Source organism: Leiobunum rupestre, chromosome 4, assembly GCF_980474605.1.
Source record: "Leiobunum rupestre chromosome 4, qqLeiRupe1.1.hap1, whole genome shotgun sequence".
Taxonomy (NCBI): domain Eukaryota; kingdom Metazoa; phylum Arthropoda; class Arachnida; order Opiliones; family Sclerosomatidae; genus Leiobunum; species Leiobunum rupestre.
Window position 1 is genome coordinate 62,927,603 of NC_143387.1, and position 21,587 is coordinate 62,949,189.

The following is a 21,587-nucleotide window of genomic DNA, read 5'->3' on the forward strand; positions in this document are numbered from 1 at the left end:
CAAAATAAGAAAGATATTTATTTGGTGCCTATGACAGCGGGGTCTTCGCACCACACACTCCAAAATTACATAAAAGGTCTTAGCACCAGAACAAATAAGAGGAAAAATTAAAAAAAAAAAAAAAAGTACCAGCTACAAAATAACAAACGAAAATAGAAAAAACTGACAACAGACGAAATCTAATGACAGCCAATTAAAAAACTAGGCAAAACAAAGGTAGGAACTTAACATTAATTGATTTTCGCCATTTTTAAAATGTCACAAAGAAAGTTAATAATCGCCAGGTCTCCATGCTGAACTGATTTTTTTACACCATTTGTAACAGCCTCTTTGTAACGAGGCTGCTCACCAGATGGGAGCACAGTCGATGAGAAAAAATATAGGAGAGGGAATTTTAAATGTTACTGTACAAAAAAAATAATAAAAATAATAAAACCAAGCATGATCTACAAAATACTGAGAATGACTACAAATAGTACTGAAAACTACTGACAATAAACTGTAGATAAAGTCATATAATAGGAATAACTTTTATTAAAATTTGCATATTTTAGTCCAGGTACAGTAGCCTATCTTACTTACAACTTTAGGTACGATTATAGTAACCTAACTTCTTTACAACGAATATTGCAGATACTTACAATTCAAACATGGTGTTTACAAACTATATAGTTGGTGACATACAATACTAACCGACTAAGGAACTGAATAGCAACAAACAAAAAATATTTGAGGGAATTTCAAATAATGCTATACAAAAAATAATAATAATAAAAAAACCGAGCATGAACTACATAATACCGGTGGCGTAGACAGGGGGGGCACAGGGGGCACATGCCCCCCCCGAAACGTATGGTCGTACGTACAAATATTTTTATTTTTTTACTTTTTTTCCAATGGCGTGCCCCCCCCCCCCGAAACAAAATCCTGGCTACGCTACTGCATAATACTAAGAATGACTACAAATAGTATTGAAAACCGCTGACAATCAACTATAGATAAATTCACATAATAATTGCCGATAGCGTTTACCCACTTCCCGCTGGAACTCAGAAAAAATTCGCTAAATGGTTTGCAACCGATGGAGCCCGATTTTTCTGAGGTCACGTGCCGGAAAAGGGTAAGCGCTTCGTAACAAAACCGTCAATGGGAAAGCTCTCAGTATTCGAATCTAGGGTACGAGTTTAAAATATCTTTGCTACTAGCTAGCACTGGGCAAATGATAAGGGTGTGGTAAATGTCTTCGATCGGGGCCTGACATAGGCGGCAATTAGGGGGTAGGCCTTGGAGCTCAAATAATTCTCCTGATCTTGCATCAAATAATAGGCCACTGGCCCAAGAACCATCGTAGAAATTTTGCATCTGGGGGGTGGCCTTTGCCCGGTATACAGCCAAACTACGCTTGTTGTTTATCTCATCACGCCACTTAGCTTCGCCAGCCTGACGGGCCTCTTTGGTTACAACTGCCGCCCATTGAGCCTCGTTAGTAGTTGTACCCCGCTTAGTGCCCACACCATACTTTCTGTCCAGCTGGGCAATGCGTTTAAATAGTCTTGACTCAAAACTTTCCTGTCTCAGGGAACGAAAAACTTTACCAGGGAGCATATCTGAGGACATATGTAGAAGTCGGCCAAGATATTTCAATTTGCTTACAGCTTCTCTCTCTTCCATTAAGCTCCAACCCATCTCACCTTTAACCGCCACATTAGGGGCAAAGGGACCCGCGGAAAGGGCCGATCGGCCAACTACACGTTGGGCATATTCTAGGGCATCAAGGGTGACTTTGGAGATCATCACCACCTCATTTCCATACGTAATACCAGGAATTGCCACTGCTTTCCATAGAGTGCGAGATACTAAATAATTGTTATAGGAATGGGTAGCCAGATTTTTCACTGCCCAACGGAGGCGCGTTGCCTTTAAAATTAGTTTCTTCTCATACTGTTCCAGATAGTTGGTATTGTTGGAGAAAAGAATTCCCAAGTATAAGTATTCTGTGGCCTCCATTACGGCATTCATTCATCCAGGCATCAGTCGCTGTTCGCGCTACAGCGGCCAACCCAATCAATTCTGTAAACGAATGAGCAGGAAATCTACCGCTAGGGGCGCTGCAGCCTATAGAAATCTTTCAATTTTAGCGTAGCCTGAAGGCGGATAATTCAAACTTCTACTATTAAAAACAGTTTTTTGTAATTTGTCATTATTTTTCGAAAATCATATACACAAAATATTTTAATTCTATTTCATTCTGTTTGAGCGTAAAAAATTAAGAATTGAAACTAAGCGTAAACAACGCGTTACTGAAGTGGAGGGAAATCTTGGTAGGGGGAGGTGTTAGGGGGGGTAATCGGGACAAAAGTACCCCGGGCCCGCCATTCCGGGTTCCTACCTAAAATTTCCAAAAAACCAAATTTTTGAGTAAAAAAAAAATGGGTTGGGAGGGGGGGGGGCAAGGGCCTTAGAACGCTTACCTGGGGCCCGAAAATCCTAGCGCCGGCCCTGTTCAGGAGTTCTTGGTGGGGTTGCGACTCTGGTCAACAAGTCTCTTCCGGTAGTCCGTCTACCCTCTCTAGCCTATGTCAGTGTGGAAACACTAGCCTTGAAGGTTCACTCCTCCGTTGGATGGTTCCCCCTCATCAACATTTATGCCCACAGAGTAACGCCACTAAGGAGTTTTTCAGCCTTCTATTTCGGGACGTAACCACTCCCATCCTAATCTTAGGCGATTTCAATGAGGCAGCTACAAGACAGATCACCTCGTCCAGGCTTGGTTGGAAGCCAACGACAATATGGTCCTACTCAACACCGGCGAGACTATTCGTCGCCCAACTAAGGGCCCTGATGGCGCACTAGATCTTGCTTTTGCTAGTACCGACCTGGCTATTCATCTCCCTTGGTCGGTCATACATGAGGGAACAAGTGACCACCTTCAGATTCACATGCCAATGGAGGTCATACTGACTCAGCTCATTGGCTGACTGGAAAAGCTTTCGCATTCTTTTGGATGAGTCCCTATCGACGGACCCCTTGACAGCTCAGTCGGCTGAAACTATTCTATTTCAAGCGGCCCTGGCAATGATTCCGGTTAAGCGGGGAAGTGGTGCCGCCACCTCCCACCAGCCTCCTTGGTGGGATGCCGCATGCTCGGAGCAGGTCAAGACTGTCAAAGCTGCTCGATGCAGGGCCCAACGTTCGGGTCATTCGTTGGACCAGGTGGCTTACAAACGTGAAAGACGAAGCTTAATAGTTGGATAACTTATTGTAATAAGCTACATGCTCACACCCCGTTGACTCAGGTCCGTTGCCGAGTTAGGTGGTTCAATACCGGCAAGCGTCCACGTTAGTTAATTACGTTGAAAATCGGAGGCAAGGTGGAAACGGATCAGGCACAAGTCGAAGAGTGCCTCGCGCAGTCTGCTAGAGCTGATACCCATCCCCAGCCAACGCTTGGCTTGGACCAAAAATACCACCCTGAATCACTTCTGGAGTACCCACCGGCAAGATACAAGGTCCCTTTCTCGGAAGCGCAGTCCTCTCCGGCCTTCACAACACCTCCCCGAGGAAGGATAACTTCTCCAACCTCATCATAAAGAACTCGACTCCGGCTTTCCAAATGGCACTATTAGCGCTCTATAACAGCCTTTGGGTGGAGGGCGTCATGCCTTCTCGTTGGAAACATGCTGTCTGGATACCCCGGACTTTTATCCCTCTCTTCGGCGAGACAACCTGGCTCAACTGGAGGTCATGGAACATCATTTCCCCCAGGATCGGCTTCCTTTTCTGCTTCGGGCGTGGAACCTGGCTAGAGACCACAATCTATCCTGGCTCTTTCATTCCACTAGGGGTCACCTCCCTCCCACGTCAACCTTCCACAGTGATGTTCATCTCCCGATGGCTAACTTCCCAAAAAGGTGACTTCTGATCGGACGCGCTGAGACAATTGTTCCAAAAGCGCCCTTACGATGTTAGATACGCGTTTTCATGATCCGGTAGTCAACTCTAATCATAACTTTTGTGACTGGTATTTCTACTCTTTTGTTTTGTCCAGCTCATGTCGGCGTGGTGGACAACGAAACGGCGGACGGTCTCGCGGACGTCACCAGTCTTCCGCGCCCCTCCAAGGTGGACTCCCAGCTACGCTCTCCGAATTGAAATCTGCGTGCAGTAAAGTGTTTACCACTGCTTGGTGGGATTCCTGGCAGGCGCGCGCCTCCCCCTACGAGCTCAGGGAGGCGAAACCTAATCCAGGATCTCGCGCGATTATGCGGCTTCAGGGTTGACACTCTTTTGGCACTTCTCAGCTTAGGACGACTTCCCACTTTTTTGGCAAAATTTTCCTATTTTTGAAGAGCTGTATCTCTGACACTATTAGACCTACATAGCTCTCTTGGTTCTCAAATTGTAGAAATGTTACTCTAGTTTAAAAAAGGTGATAGTGGATTTTGAGCTAAAACGCATAGGTTTGGAGCTACAAGGCCAAACCTGAAAAACGTCCGAAATAATCGCGGTTTTTAGCGTACCTCAGAGTTAGCACAGGGATTTCGAAGTTGCAAAATTGAGTATATTTGAGTCTCAATTTGCTCGATCAGGCCATTTTTCTCAAAATTTATTTATGCTAGGGTTCTGAAATTTTCAGGGTTTATTTGTTAGGTATGGAAGGCTTTGGTTACTAAATTTCAGAAAAATCGAACGATTTTGTGCCGTTTTGGAAAATTTATTTTTTCACCGGTAGGTGTCACGCAAAATGTTTCAATAGAAAAGTTGTAGGGCATAGTCGAAAGTGTAAAAATAATTTTGGTTCGGTTGAAAAAGACCTATTTTTCACTGAGTTTGGAGGTCGGGGGAAAAACAAGTTGTACTAGCAGGCAACAGCCTTTAACGTAAACAATCGGACATAATCACAACACACATGTACATTTATTTTATTGAACTTATGCTTTCAGCTATGTAGTTAATAATCAGATCTGCAAAAAGTTATTGTTAAAGAAAATTATTACGTTCAACACCTAATTAGACAAAGTAGACAAAGACCGCGTCTTCCATTTCGACGTGGTTACGAGTAAGATCACCAAACAAAGATTTGTAGACCAAAAATTACGCTTATTTTTCTTTTGTTGTTTTTTAACGTGAAATATCAATTGTCCGAGTAGTATTTAAAGCGTTTACATTTTAAAGTTAAAACATTATCTCAGCTTGGCCGATTGTTATGCAGTGTGCCTCTTTACACTCGAGATCAGCGCGCTCATATGCTTGATTATATTACGGAGAAGGTCGTCGTAATGCTACTCTAGTAAGTCAGTTATTTAGACGAAGACTTCCCAATTGCAGACCTAGTCATACGACGGTTCTTAGAGTAGTACGCGACTTCGACAACTGGGGTATTATCAATCCAAGGTTTCGTGGTCGTGGTCTCCAGGACATTGACATGGAAAACACCATACTTGCCTACTTCGTCGCCTATCCTCGAGCGAGCGTCAGGACTGCCAGCTTTGACTTAGGGTTGGATCAAAACTACGTTTCGAGAACACTCAAAAGACACCATTTTCATCCTTATCGAGCGACACTTCACCAAGGACTGCATGACGGTGATAGACAGCGCCGACTCGACTTCTGCAATTGGTTTTGCCTCATGGCTGACGCACACCAGGATTTTCACGATCAACTACTGATGTCCGACGAATGTTCATTCGGAAGAGATGGGCCTTTCAACCGTCAAAACCAACATATGTGGGACTACGAGAATCCACACTGGGGATTTCCTCACCGCCACCGAGTGCAGTTTCGCTTAAATGTGTGGGCTGGTCTGTTAGGTGACAGAATTATTGGCCCGTTCTTCCTGCCAAATCGTCTGAACGGTCAAAACTACTTGGAGTTCCTTCAAAATGAAATATCCAACGTGTTGGATGACATTCCTCTGGCTGAGTACAGACGCGTCTGGTTCCAGCAAGATGGGGCGCCACCTCACCAATATCGTGACGTGGTTGCATATCTAAACGACGAGTTTCCTGGAAGATGGATCGGAAGAACTGGTCCTGTTCGTTGGCCTGCAAGATCCCCTGATCTAACACCACCCGACTTTTTTCTTTTGGGGATTCGTAAAGGATTACGTATACCAAACACCTGTGACGAGCGTTGAAGATTTACGACAAAGAATCATCGAAGCATGTCGCCGGGTGACTCCAGAAATGGTTCGGGGAGCATTTCGCAATATGCAACAACGTGCATATTTGTGCATTGCATCAGAAGGTGGTATTTTTGAAAACATTTTGTAGAAGTCATTAAAAAACATTTGTCACTTGGGCTAATTATTATTTGTTTATTTTTCGAAATCTTATAACTGAAATGCATGTTACCTACAATTCGTTAAAGGCTATTGCCTGCTAGTACAACTTGTTTTTCCCCCGACCTCCAAACTCAGTGAAAAATAGGTCTTTTTCAACCGAACCAAAATTATTTTTACACTTTCGACTATGCCCTACAACTTTTCTATTGAAACATTTTGCGTGACACCTACCGGTGAAAAAATAAATTTTCCAAAACGGCACAAAATCGATCGATTTTTCGGAAATTTAGCAACCAAAGCCTTCCATACCTAACAAATAAACCCTGAAAATTTCGGAACCCTAGCATAAATACATTTTGAGAAAAATGGCCTGATCGAGCAAATTGAGACACCCTGTATACTACTGGGACCGAACCTAACAACATACAAAAGTCAAACCTACTACTACAATTAATGCGAACTTCAGCCCTTTTTTTGGCTAAATAAACTGCACTACTAAATGTGTTTTCGTTCATATTGATCACCGGCCGTAATTTCACTATCAGGCATAAGAAGCTTTCGTTGCAGATATCAATCGGGCGGAATGGTATTCTTAGATATCTGAATGTATTCTTGGTATTATCAAGACTGTATTCAGACATGCACGATTCAGGTACCTAAGAATTAGCCTCTGGTACCATCCTCGCATACTTCGTAGTTTTTAACGTAACTAGCACCAAACATATTTATAGCTTTTGTTAAACCGGGTAGAAGGAATTTAAAATTCATTGATCTACAATAAACATGGAAGTTCATACTCTCTTTAGCATATTCTTCACGATTGTAGAATTGTAAAATCACAGAAAATATAGAAGAGGAATAGTAATTCAAACGAGCCCTACTAACGTCAGGTAGTATTACGACTTAAGCCTCGTCTATTGAAACAAACCGGAAGTACCCCTAGCCAAAAGTGACATAATCACCAAAAGTGTGTCAATCGGACCTATTTCTTAATGAATGTTACGAACGAAATACAAGTTGAGAGGAGAGAAGGGAAAGTATGCCTTGGGGAGGGAAGGAAGTTAAAACCAACAAATAACACCTCGTAGTGAGGAATGGTGGAACTAACAAGGAGACGACCCGAGGTGATAATCACCGATTTTGTTCAAAGTCGGGTATAATGTACACGTCCATGTAACTTGAAAAACCTGTAAGGGAAAAGTTGCGACGGGCTTTCGTTTTGCCATGGCAACCGAAAACGTTTTTGACAACATAATTTGGAATTATTTCCATTGAAAATAACATGGGAATCTGAATTATTTTAAGGGTCCCCAATTGACCAAATTGTATTTAAACTTGATTAAATTTAATTTGTAAAATCAATTTAAATGTATTTTTAACGGTTTTGAAATTTTCAAAATTTTTCATTTTTTAAAAGGTTTCACAGGGGGGACCCTTAAAATCCTTCAGATTCCCATGTTATTTTCAATGTAAAATTCCCAAATCATGTTGTCAAAAACGTTTTCGGTTGCCATGGCAAAACGAAAGCCCGTCGCAACTTTTCCCTTGCAGGTTTTTCAAGTTACATGGAGGTGTACACTATACCCGAGTTTGAACAAAATCGGTGATTATCACCTCGGGTCGTCTCCTTGTAAGTAGCACTGGTCAAAGTTAGTGTATTTTTGATTTTTCGTCGTTCTGTGGAGATGCTATCGCCATCTACCTATGATATAATACCATAGACTAAATAAAGATCCAGAAAAGCGACAATAAATAGTCTTTAATGTGGTCGATCTCGAGTCGAGCATTCAAAAACCTTTAGCATACGAAAGTACATGGATTGTCACACTTTTGGTAATTATGTCACTTTTGCCCTAGCTTAAGTTCATACTCTCATTAATCAGTGTACTACATTCGGAACATTCCCTGCTCTCATCAGAAAGCGTAATATCTTCTCCGAAGACCTTAGATCAAGGCGCTGGGCCAAACGGTCTCATGAGCAATAGTGGTCCCTGACCTCCTAGGGTTGTATTTCAGCTATGCTACCGAAAAGAACACTGACAGATTCCGACGAGATGATCTGAAAAAAATGAGTTAAAATTTTCTGTTCATTTAGCGGCGCAATGACCATCTTTGCGTCGAAATAAATGAAGAGAATAGACGCTTCAACAAAACATCTTCAAGGAAATTGCCAAGAAGTCATATTTCCGAGAGCCAGGACCTGCAAGTTTCTGTTTATATAGTGCTTGTTGAAATAATGGTATTTTTCACTTGTACGATATGCAACAAGTGTTTCCTATTAACCAGGTAGCTTTTTTTACATATTAAAGCTTAGCAAAAACACGAAGTACTATTTAGAGGGGAAAAGTTTCCATTATTTTAACGAGTACTATATAAACAGTGATTTTCCGGTCCTGGCTCTCTGAAATATTACTTCTGAGCAATTTCCTTGAAGATGTTTTATTGAAGCGCCTATTACAAAATAGGTGGGCATATAAAATAATCATGTTATAAGGATGTTGACTTTTTTAGGGTCTGCAATAAGCCCAAGTCGTCAGTGAATCATTTTTAGTCCGACGAATCATATATGGGACTAAACTAATAAATTTCATTTCGGTTAACATCATTGCCAAATTTAGCGTTTATTCCCATTCGACCGAAATCCCATTCGACCGAATCCCATTCGACCGAAAGAATTTTAAAATGTAGCCCAATTGGCGGGGTGATTTGGTATTTTATTTATAAGGTATGTACTATCGAAGATCCATGTTTAGGTTAGGTTAGGTTAGGTTAGGTTAGAGTTGGTTAAGTTTACTATTTCAGTTTTGGTTCAGTTACTTTTCTTGACTTTACACATCGCGTTTCGGCAAGAAAAATAGCAATTTGTATCTTTCTTTTTATTAAGACGGAACAAATAATTATTATTGATGTATAAATACCCTCCTTTATTAGCTATCCGCTCCATTGCAAACGACTTCAGTAACTAAATTGAAAACATAGCAAAAGCCAATTTATATAGCAGCGTTCGGTCGAATGGGACACATAAAAACCGCACGTTTCAGCGGAATTCGTTCGAATGGGACACCTCAAAAACCGCCTTCGGTCGAATGGGATTTCGGTCGAATGGGACTAAAGCAAATTTAGAGCTGCAAACTGGTTCTCAAGGTGTAAAAGGAGGGTATATAGAAGCTTCGTGGTTTCTTCTTCCTCGCTGTCTGTTCTAGGAATTTGGAACCCTCTATTTAGTGAAGCTGGATTTTTAGAATTTAGTTAAAGTTATATTAAATTATTAATATTAATAAATTAAATAATATCACTACAAAAATACCCAAAAACTTTCCAATTCAGGTTATGCCGCAGGGTGTGATCCTCACAGGCATCCTTCATCGCGAAACGTCAGTGGCGTAGCCAGAAATTAATCAAGTATGCAAATGTTAAGAGGGGGTCGAGAAGGGGGTGAGAATTTAGTACAGTCAAAGTTAGGTCCAAGGGGGGTCTGGACCAGGAAACCCCCCTCCACCCTTGTCTACGCCACTATGACACGTTACAAAAAAAAATTATAATACAATTTGTTCCAGGTCAGACACAAAATTAAAACCCGACTAAATACTAAGGAAAATGAAGTTTTTTTCTGCATTTTAGTCAATTACGATGTTGGTCTGGAGACGCCATGTTTCAATGGCCCAAATTTTAAATCTATTGCAGTTGGGAATTTTAAGAATATAGCCCACCGAAAGATCGAGTGTTGAAATAATTTTAAAATAATATACTTTTTACCATCAAACGTACGATAAAAACCCATAAAAATGCGGTGAGGTATAGTTTCTTACAACAATGACTAGTTGGCGTATGAACTTCTCGGAACTTCCATATTTATGATAGATCAAAGCATTTCACATTTCTACCTGTAGAAAATAATAACGTGCTCCTGTAATTTAATTAGTTTTAAGTGTATTAAAACTAATTGAAATGAAGTGTATTTTGTATTTAGTGTAAAAGTGTATTTTGTATTTAATGTAAAAGTGTATTTTGTATTTAGTGTAAAAGCGTATTTTGTATAAATTGTAAATAATCTTGTGTAATTAATATTTTGTTGTAAATTTTGTAAGCCGTAAAATAACGGCCAGATAAAACCATCTTAAAATTCCCATTGTAAGTCCAAAAGGACTCTCCTTGACTGAGATATTGGCGCCCGAGCGGCAATAGTTTCCGAAAACTAGAAATTTCTCGTTTCCGGTGGTGCCTACGTCACTGGGGTCGAACAATAAGCCTCAGTTCCGTATATATACCTCTGTCAGGGAGCGTCCGAATTCAGTTGAACGTCACAATTTAATTCAAAGCCCAAACTAAAAGGGTCTCCTGCCAAAGCGGGCAATAATCGGTCCCAAAAGGACAAATGTATCTTTAAAACTAAAGTGTTTAAATAAAATAATTTTGGTTCATCAGAACTTAACGTGTAGTTTTTTCGCGACAAGCCGCGTATATTGTTTCAGTCCGATATACTCGGTGTTAAAACGCTCTCCTCAAAAAAAGAACCACCCAGCTTCGGAAGAAATTAAAATCAGTTAAAATTAAAGCAAGTGTCGGCTCTAGGTGAAGTAGCTCTTTTTTCAACAGATGTCGCTATCGTCGAAATCAAAACAAGATGCTGAAGCTACATTTTGACTCAAAAGGCGGGACATAAAAGTATGCTTCGCGTTGATTGGCTCGTTTGTAAATTTGTCAATAACTTCAATTGTAGTAATTGTTTACTATATATTTTATATGGGATATATAATTTAGGTTAAAGTTCACTAAGCAGAGTAAAAGTGGTCTAAATATAATACTCTATAATGGCTCTCTGACGACGTTATTGTTTCGCTATTTTGAATTTTAGCTTCCGTTCCCATTAATAGATGGCTCCACGCTCTCCACGAAAGTCACTTTTTCGAAGATTCGGATAGATTCATGGCCATCTCTAATAACAGGGGCCTTTTCATAATACAGGTGGCAATGATAGAGCCGACAGTTGCTTTAAAATTCGGCAAACCCGCGAAATCATTTTCTTCACTACCAGGCTTAACGGAAGCTAGGGGTGATTGGCGTTAGTTACCATAGATGTTAGTTACGGTTAAAAACAAGACGAAGCGCGTGTTAGCAGACGATTTTCCTATTTAGTTCATGCTCTCATTAAGCGGTATATAGAATTAATTTAATGCCCTTCCAATTACTTTCACATACATTGCAATGATGCCATTGCAGTATTGGACATTAGAGAACTTACTTCCAATGGGACTTGTAACGCCACATTAAAATTCGTCACCTTACGAGAGCGGATGAACGTTGGTGGAGCCATCATTTGGCCTTTAATGTAACCTTATAAGGTGCCTTATAAATCTAATAAATTCTTCATAATTCTTAAAATATTTAATATTTTGATTATATTCCTTCGATATTCTAATAGTAATTTTGATTGTTTGTGTGGGAAATACGCGCGAAAAAAGGTGTACCTCAATTGCTGCGGTCTTCTTCAATCGCGAGAAACATTTGGAAAGCGAGAAAAATAGTTGTAATTTTCGCCACAGATGGCTGTAGCGTCTCTAGAAAGCGTCTGAAAATAAATCTTTCAATTAGGAGGAAATTATTTTTATAATATGGCTTAGTGTATTGATGAAATAACTATAAATTTACGTTATTAAATATTTTGATATCCTCTATGTGTTTATTACTTATAATTATGTTCCATAAGTATGTCAGTTAGTAGAAATAATTACTGATAGCATAAGTCTATAATTATTTTCCATAAGTGTGTTAGTTAGTCGAAATAATTATTGATAGCTGTTTAGAATGACGTAGACTTTATGCCATACTCAAAGGGATAAGCGCCTTTAGCGAAAAAACTACGCAGCTTACAGCGAGTTATCAAGAAAGCTCACTATATAGAAATATAATTTAAATATTATTAAATGTTGATCAACGGTCACGTGACGTCGCGGCGCTAGAGTCGCATTATACATAAAGCTAAGACAGGGATGTCTAATGCGCGGTCCGCGGGCTGCTCGCGAAAATATTCGATAATTAATTAACTTTTAGACATTTTGAATTCCAATTTTAAAATCAAATGTAGCGCGCATAGTTGTATTTAAATAACTCCTTAAAGCAAAAACCACGTCATTCAAGTTACGTGGGTTTTTCTTTCAGCCGAAGTAGTGTTCTCATTCCCTTCAACGAAACAGCAGCATCGTAACGTTGAATTTTCCTTCTTGATTATAAAAAAAATATCCTTATTTCTTCCCCTGTTTGGGAAGCGTTTTTCTTGGGTCGTCTGCTTCTCTGTTTGTTACAATGTTACACGTGCGACTCAATTAAGCAATGAATCAATTTTCTGATTGGCAATGAATCCAACAAAACAGATTTTATGATGTCAAATACTAAATAGTCGGAAAATCTAGCCTATCAAAAAATTTATGCATTGCTTGATTGAGTCGCACGTCAATGTTACCTCCGCTAGGCATAACGAATTTCTCTACTCATTGTTTAGAGGGTGAAAAATGGACGTTATCAACCTACAAAACCTTCATATCTTCCATCTAGGAAATATACAAAAATTTTATAATAAAGAGTAACTAAAATAATTAGGGCTTGACCTTGAGAATGGTGATCTCGATCATTAAAATTTGGAATTTTGGGCTGGAAAGGTCGCTTCTATAAAAGAAGAGCAATATCTCAAAAAAAGATATGATCTTACCAGGGGAATTATAATAAATGAAAACCAAGCTACTCTTTAAGGTCAAAGGTCAAATATTTTAAAATGAATTAAAACAATCAAAAAGTTCGAAACTTCTAAAATCATTTAAAACGCTTTAAAATTAGCTTTGTCCTGTTAAAATCGGACTACAATATGAGCTTCCCGTTTTAGTGGTCAAGGTCATTGTTTACCATATTTGGCAATTTTTTCAAAGTCTGTAATATCTCGATATTCATTCATCGGATGTTTTTCTGCAAATTTGAATAAAATTATCGGGTTATGTTATATTATGTGTTCGAAAAATAACAATATATTTAAATAATTATTATTTAAAATAATAAGTAATCAGCTAGGCTAATACCCAAGGCACCACCTTAGGCACAAGTCGTCGAGCGACCTTTGAGTAGAAATTGATTATTTAATTAGTAGAAATTGATTACTTAATGAGTAGAAATTGATTATTTAATTAGTAGAAATTGATAACTTAATATATATAAATTGATTACTTAATGAGTAGAAATTGATTATTTAATTAGTAGAAATTGATAACTTAATATATATAAATTGATTACTTAATGAGTAGAAATTGATTATTTAATTAGTAGAAATTGATAACTTAATATATATAAATTGATTACTTAATGAGTAGAAATTGATTATTTAATTAGTAGAAATTGATAACTTAATATATATAAATTGATAACTTAATATATATAAATTGATAACTTAATATATATAAATTGATTACTAAATATATAGAAATTGATTATTTAATAAGTAGAAATTGATTATTTAATGAGTAGAAATTGATTACTTAATAAGTAGAAATTGATTATTTAATGAGTAGAATTTGATAACTTAATATATATAAATTGATTACTCAATAAGTAGAAATTGATTACTTAATAAGTAGAAATTGATTATTTAATGAATAGCAATTGATAACTTAATATATATAAATTGATTACTAAATATATAGAAATTGATTACTTAATAAGTAGAAATTGATTACTTAATAAGTAGAAATTGATTACTTAAAAAGTAGAAATTGATTACTTAATAAGTAGAAATTGATTACATAATAAGTAGAAATTGATTACTAAATATATAGAAATTGGTTACTATATATATAGAAATTGATTACTAAATATATAGAAATTGATTACTTAATAAGTAGAAATTGATTATTTAATGAGTAGAAATTGATTATTAAATATATAGAAATCGATTACTAATATATCGAAATTGATTACTAAATATATAGAAATTGATTACTAATATATCGAAATTGATTACTAAATATATATAAATTGATTACTAAATATATATAAATTGATTACTAAATATATATAAATTGATTACTAAATATATAGAAATTTATTACTAAATATATAGAAATTTACTTTGTTGTATCTATAAATAGTGATCTACCAACACAAATTAACTTTTAAGCATTGAACTAAAAATTGACCTGAAGGTCTTAGAATTTATTTCTCTGTATTTTTCCTTGGCGACAAATTTTAACTCTTTCAGGCCTATTTCTCTAAAATGATTTTCGATGTCCCCCACCAATTTTTTTATATCCCTTTTTTAAATTGAATTCGGGGTCATTGGACACAATTAGGGTCTTGTAGAGGTACGAATTCCGCGATACTAGACCGTAAAAAAGCCCCTTTTATCAATGAAACGCTTTTTCAAGTTCAAGGGCACTACACCAGGAAAATTTTCCGCCAAAGATTTGTCCAAATCTTTCGAGATTCTACCAAGAAACTTTCTAGTGGGCACAGTCGAAATAGCCTGGGATTAGCCTTGAGCTATACTGAACTTTTACCGAGTTTATTATTTAATTTATTGTGGTCTTTAGGGTTTCTGTGATAGAAATAAAATATGTTGACCCAACAGTTGTTGTGTCCTATTTAAGGGAAACCTATTTTCAATTTCTTTAGGCATAGTGTGAATAAATAATAAATATAATAGAGAAAGTCTTTAAATATTTATACACTTTTTGTACTAGGCGAGCAACTGAAAGGAAACAAACAGGTTCCATGATCTAATATTTTTTTCGAATTTTGTGGGTGGAGCTTAATTGAGGAATGGGTCATAGTCGCCATCTGTGCGTCACTAATGCAATAAAATTATAATGAATATAACATAATAAGGAAGATTTTTATCCGACTGTGCTGAAGATGGAGCTAAACAAAATTAAGAAGCTATTCCGCTTTCATTTAAAAACGGCGCGCGAAGCAGACTCGGTGGCCCGTTCTAATTAACACGTGACACTGAACGTGTGTCGCGCGCCGTTGTTAAATAGAATTAGAAGTTGCTGTAGATCCAATAATGTTGGTGTGGCGCCATCTTCAGCATAGTCGGGGAAAAAATCTGACTTATTATAATGAAATATTTATAAATCATTATTATAATGTAATATTTGCACATTACTCTTATGTTGTGTATTATAATTTGCTATAATTATAATAATTAATATTGTTATAAGATTTATAATTAAAATTTATTAATTGAGTTTAATTATTAGAATTTAATATGTAACTAACGTTTGATTATTAGAATTTAATATGTAACTAACGTTTAATTATTAGAATTTAATATGTAACTAACGTTTAATTATTAGAATTTAATATGTAACTAACGTTTAATTATTAGAATTTAATATGTAACTAACGTTAAATTATTATTTTAGTATTTAATATGTAACTAATGTATAATTATTATTTTTAGTATTTAATATGTAACTAATGTATAATTATTTTTATTAATTAATATGTAACTAATGTATAATTATTTTTAGTATTTAATATGTAACTAATGTATAATTACTATTTTTATTATTTAATATGTAACTAATGTATAATTACTATTTTTAGTATTTAATATGTAACTAATGTATAATTACTATTTTTAAGTGATTAATATGTAAATAATGTTTAATTCTAAATATGTAACATGATTAATATTGAAATTATTTTATAACTATATTAATCTGTAAATAATGTTTAATACTAAATATTTAACATGATTAATATTGAAATTAATTTATAACTATATTAATATTGAAATTAATTTATAACTATATTAATATTGAAATTATTCTATAACTATATTAATATTGAAATTATTTTATAACTATATTAATATTGAAATTATTTTATAACTATATTAATATTGAAAATATTTTATAACTATATTAATATTGAAATTATTTTATAACATGATTAATATTGAAATTATTTTATAACTATATTAATCTGTAAATAATGTTTAATACTAAATATTTAACATGATTAATATTGAAATTAATTTATAACTATATTAATATTGAAATTAATTTATAACTATATTAATATTGAAATTAATTTATAACTATATTAATATTGAAATTAATTTATAACTATATTAATATTGAAATTATTTTATAACTATATATTAATATTGAAATTATTTTATAACTATATTAATATTGAAATTATTTTAGAACTATATTAATATTGAAATTATTTTATAACATGTTTAATATTGAAATTATTTTATAACATGATTAATATTGAAATTATTTTATAACATGTTTAATATTGAAATTATTTTATAACATGATTAATATTGAAATTATTTTATAACATGTTTAATATTGAAATTATTTTATAACATGATTAATATTGAAATTATTTTATAACATGTTTAATATTGAAATTATTTTATAACATGATTAATATTGAAATTATTTTATAACATGTTTAATATTGAAATTATTTTATAACATGATTAATATGGAAATTATTTTATAACATGTTTAATATTGAAATTATTTTATAACATGATTAATATTGAAATTATTTTATAACATGATTAATATTGAAATTATTTTATAACATGATTAATATTGAAATTATTTTATAACATGATTAATATTGAAATTATTTTATAACATAATTAATATTGAAATTATTTTATAACTATATTAATATTGAAATTAATTTATAACTATATTAATATTGAAATTATTCTATAACTATATTAATATTGAAATTATTTTATAACTATATTAATATTGAAATTATTTTATAACTATATTAATATTGAAAATATTTTATAACTATATTAATATTGAAATTATTTTATAACATGATTAATATTGAAATTATTTTATAACTATATTAATCTGTAAATAATGTTTAATACTAAATATTTAACATGATTAATATTGAAATTAATTTATAACTATATTAATATTGAAATTAATTTATAACTATATTAATATTGAAATTATTTTATAACTATATATTAATATTGAAATTATTTTATAACTATATTAATATTGAAATTATTTTAGAACTATATTAATATTGAAATTATTTTATAACATGTTTAATATTGAAATTATTTTATAACATGATTAATATTGAAATTATTTTATAACATGTTTAATATTGAAATTATTTTATAACATGATTAATATTGAAATTATTTTATAACATGTTTAATATTGAAATTATTTTATAACATGATTAATATTGAAATTATTTTATAACATGATTAATATTGAAATTATTTTATAACATGATTAATATTGAAATTATTTTATAACATAATTAATATTGAAATTATTTTATAACATGATTAATATTGATAATTATTTTATAACATGATTATTGTTGAAATTATTTTATAACATGATTAATATGGAAATTATTTTATAACTGTACTAATAATTTTTAGTCAATTATAACCATTTTTTCATAGCCCTAACTGATCGAAAGTTTTGTTTATTTTATTCCGTTCTTAGTTCGATAATAGGAATTTTTAATCTGTGTTTTTAAATTGAGAAGCTAGTAAATGCAGTCGTCGGTGCCACCCGACGAACTCTCAAAGTTTACCGCGAATCCGGCGAAAAGCATTTACCCGCTATGCTTTATTAGCGGCAACGAAAGGAACTTCGTAACTACCTGTTATATTTATACACTCGTTGGAGGAAAATTAAACTTAAAAATGAAGTTTATTTTGAGAATCCGATTTCCTTTGGCTGTCGCGGTCTAGCTTTTTATATTTTCTCGCTTCAATCTTAACTATCCGACGTATTTTAATAGTTTTAAATAGGCTCGATTCTAAAAATAGTGTTTCTCTCTTCCTATCGTCGAAATATTGGGTGGCCTCTCTTCCTGATTGCGAAGAACACCCCGAAAATAGTCCGCGGAACTTTCGTTCACTCGATTACGGAAGTATAACCCAGTAAAAAGACGCCGAAAACGACGATTTTTTTGCGGTATTATTCTTAGTGGAGAGGTTAAGTACGTTTACCAGGAATACGTCTAGCGTTCCTTAACCCTTACGCGCGAACAGCTGCTCGCCGGCCTCGTGGAGAAACCATTGAATTGGGAATAATACTGCTAGAATTACAATTACCATTTCGGTTGCCATGGTTACGCGGGACCTGTTCTGAGACGACTGTACGATATTCATCTTTATAATTGGGCGGTAGCGCCATCTATATTTTGTAAAGTTATATGATTCGCGCAAAAATTCAATTGCAATATAGTTGCCACCACTAGAGACAGATGCCGCCACGGTTGAACGATATAGTTTAAAAAGTCTCCATATTGAACGAAATTGGTCCCGCGCTAGCCAGATTTATTTGTACCTCTATTTATTCCCAACTCAATGGGTGAAACCTAGTAAACGCCAATTTTGAAGTTTTAAAGTTGGTAGCCAATTCGAGTACAAGAATGCGAATTGCACAGCTAATTTAGAAAGCAGACCCGACAAGAGTGGGGGGGAGCCGGTACGAATTCCCAGGGCCCGTGCAGCCTAGGGCCCCCGGGTTTGAACAAACTAGCTATACTTATCCCGGAAAAACATAGCTATCTCCAATAGTCAGGGCTCTCTTTGGGCCCGGAATTTGTATTTTACTGGGGCCGGGCCCGCTGTCGGTGGCCCGGGTAATTAGCGCTTCAAAACGATTCCCAGATAACAGTCGCGTTAATAATTACGATAAATTAGATATCAGATTACTTGCATATACTCTCAGAGTTTATCAGATTGGTTAATGATAGGGCTCAAAAGGTAAACTAGATAGTTTAAACCCGAAACTAATCTTAAATCATATCGTACATCGATAGGTCAAAGGTGAGCGGATTTTGTCGTTTACTAAGTTTTTTCATTGGACAGTCACGGCTAGAAATTGTTGGGTTTAAGAAACTGACTTCGTGAATTTCGCGTTACTTAATCTCACCATTATATATTGTTTTTAACGAAATTGCGAAGGTTGAAAAAAATGGGTTGGTCGCCTACCGTCTTAACTTCCACATTCTAAACATAGCATTCTTCACGCGGTTTTTTTCCTGTTGAGGACGGAACGATATTACCGGTGTTGTAAACTCCTAGACGTTTTAAGGTTAAATGCTCAAGCTCGAACATTTGAACATTTGAAATATTTATAAAACATTTAAAAGTTGGTAAAACTTGTGTGGCCCTTTGTTGTGGCAGAAACCACCTTATTTATTATTATTTTAATTTTATTTTATTTTTATTCTTGGGGAATGAGGACTAGAATAAAAGGTCAAAGTTGAATTGTTTTGTTGATAAATTTATAATCAATATTACTTGTTTCTGTAAATATACTTTCGGTTTTTCAGCTTGAAATATCGCTTAAAATAGCGTTAGATGTTTTGTTCTTTAAGCTTAAAATAGCGTTAATTGTTTCTATCTTTAAGCTTAAAATGGAGTTAAATGTTTTGTTCTTTAAGCTTAAAATAGCGTTAAATGTTTGGTTCTTTAAGCTTAAAATAGCGTTAAATGTTTGGTTCTTTAAGCTTAAAGTTGCGTTAAATGATTTGTTCTTTAGCTTAAAATAAACGTTTTGTTCATTAAGATTAAAATAACTGTTTTGTTCTTTAGCTTAAAATAAATGTTTTGTTCATTAAGATTAAAATAACTGTTTTGTTCTTTAGCTTAAAATAAATGTTTTGTTCATTAAGATTAAAATAACTGTTTTGTTCTTTAGCTTAAAATAAATGTTTTGTTCTTTAGCTTAAAATAGCGATAACTTTTTTGTCTTTAGCTAAGGTTAAAATATCGTTAAATGTTTTTTTTTTCTTTACAGGGTCTATTTGGCGGTATAAAACCAGATTCCATTGGTTTAATCCGGTTTTTCCAAACACCACATTTCCCCCTGACATTTTGTTTATTTTCCAATAAATATTGGGGTCGTAGCTGACCTCTGAAGTGTTTTTTGTTGCATTTTTATGTATTGGCTAAAATAAATATGCCACACATCATAATATTCATAAATTAAGCTTGTAGCTAGAGAAAGTTTGAGAAGGTAAGGCAGGTCCAGCGTGTTTCAGGTCAATGAAAACATTCTAAAAAGTACGTCTTAGTATAGAAGTAAACTAATGGTTTGGTTTGTGAATTTATATTTTAAATCAGACGTTCGTGGCTTGTTTTCAACATCTGAACCTATATTGTTGGTTGTTAGTCCAATTCGGAACTGGCCGAGAGTGTCAGTTTCGAAAGAAATGTTTGTCAGAAAATGATACATTTTTCTTACGTTAAGGGGGAAGACTACAGCGGCCATTGTCTACTTTCGCGCTATTTCAAGCTGAACTCTTTTAATTTTGTATTTTAACCTCTAAATTTAATATATATGTGTAAAACAGCCTCTTTTTTAGTGATTAAAATAATTTTGACCATTTCATATTTTAAAGTAATTAAGTTATTACGTTTTAATTCGGACCCCCGGAGCTAAACAATTCGGGAAAGCGCCCAAACTACCCTTTAGTTAGGGCATTATATCTCGTTAACTATTAATATTATAATTATCAAAATTATTTTAAGCACTAGAGGAAGGTTCAGCCTAATAAGAAAAATATAATTAAATTGTGTAATTGTTCAAACAGAAACGCTCAGCTTGAACGAAAAAGAGGCTTTTACTGTATTCTTCCTCCTTAACGAAAAGTGAAATATAGTAATCTAAAACTTTGAACAATTGTAAAGCTAATATTTTGATGAATAAAGCATTGTTTTCACGTTTCCACAACCCGGATTTTTCTCTGGATTATATCAATAATCCAGTTAAATCTAGTTCGTTATAACCTTACTGGATACCCCATTTCCAACACTATTCAATATAGAGTATTGTTTAGATATTTTGTAACAGAAGCTAGATCAGAAGGGCGGTAGTTACGTTATAAACAATCCGAAACGTGTTGGATGATGTTTCGATTTAGTTCATAAAATGAAAAGGGTGAGCTTGGATCGATTAGTTAATTCATCAGTGGCGGCGTAAGGGGGGGGTGAGGGGGGTGATCCGCCCCGGGTACCAGGGTAGCCAGGGGTGCCATCGGAGAAGCTCGAGGGGGGGGGGGGGAGGGTGCAAATCAGAACGATTAAACTTGAAGAAGACGGACCCGTGAAAACTTCTGCACGGTCCTGGGGGTGTCACAAAACACTGCCGCCGCCCCGGGGACCCAGCCTTCTTAAGCCACCACTGTAGTTCATACTTCCTTTAAAATGAAAAGGTTGAGCTTGGATCGATTAGTTCATACTTCCTTTAAAATGAAAAGGTTGCGCTTGGATCGATTAGTTCCT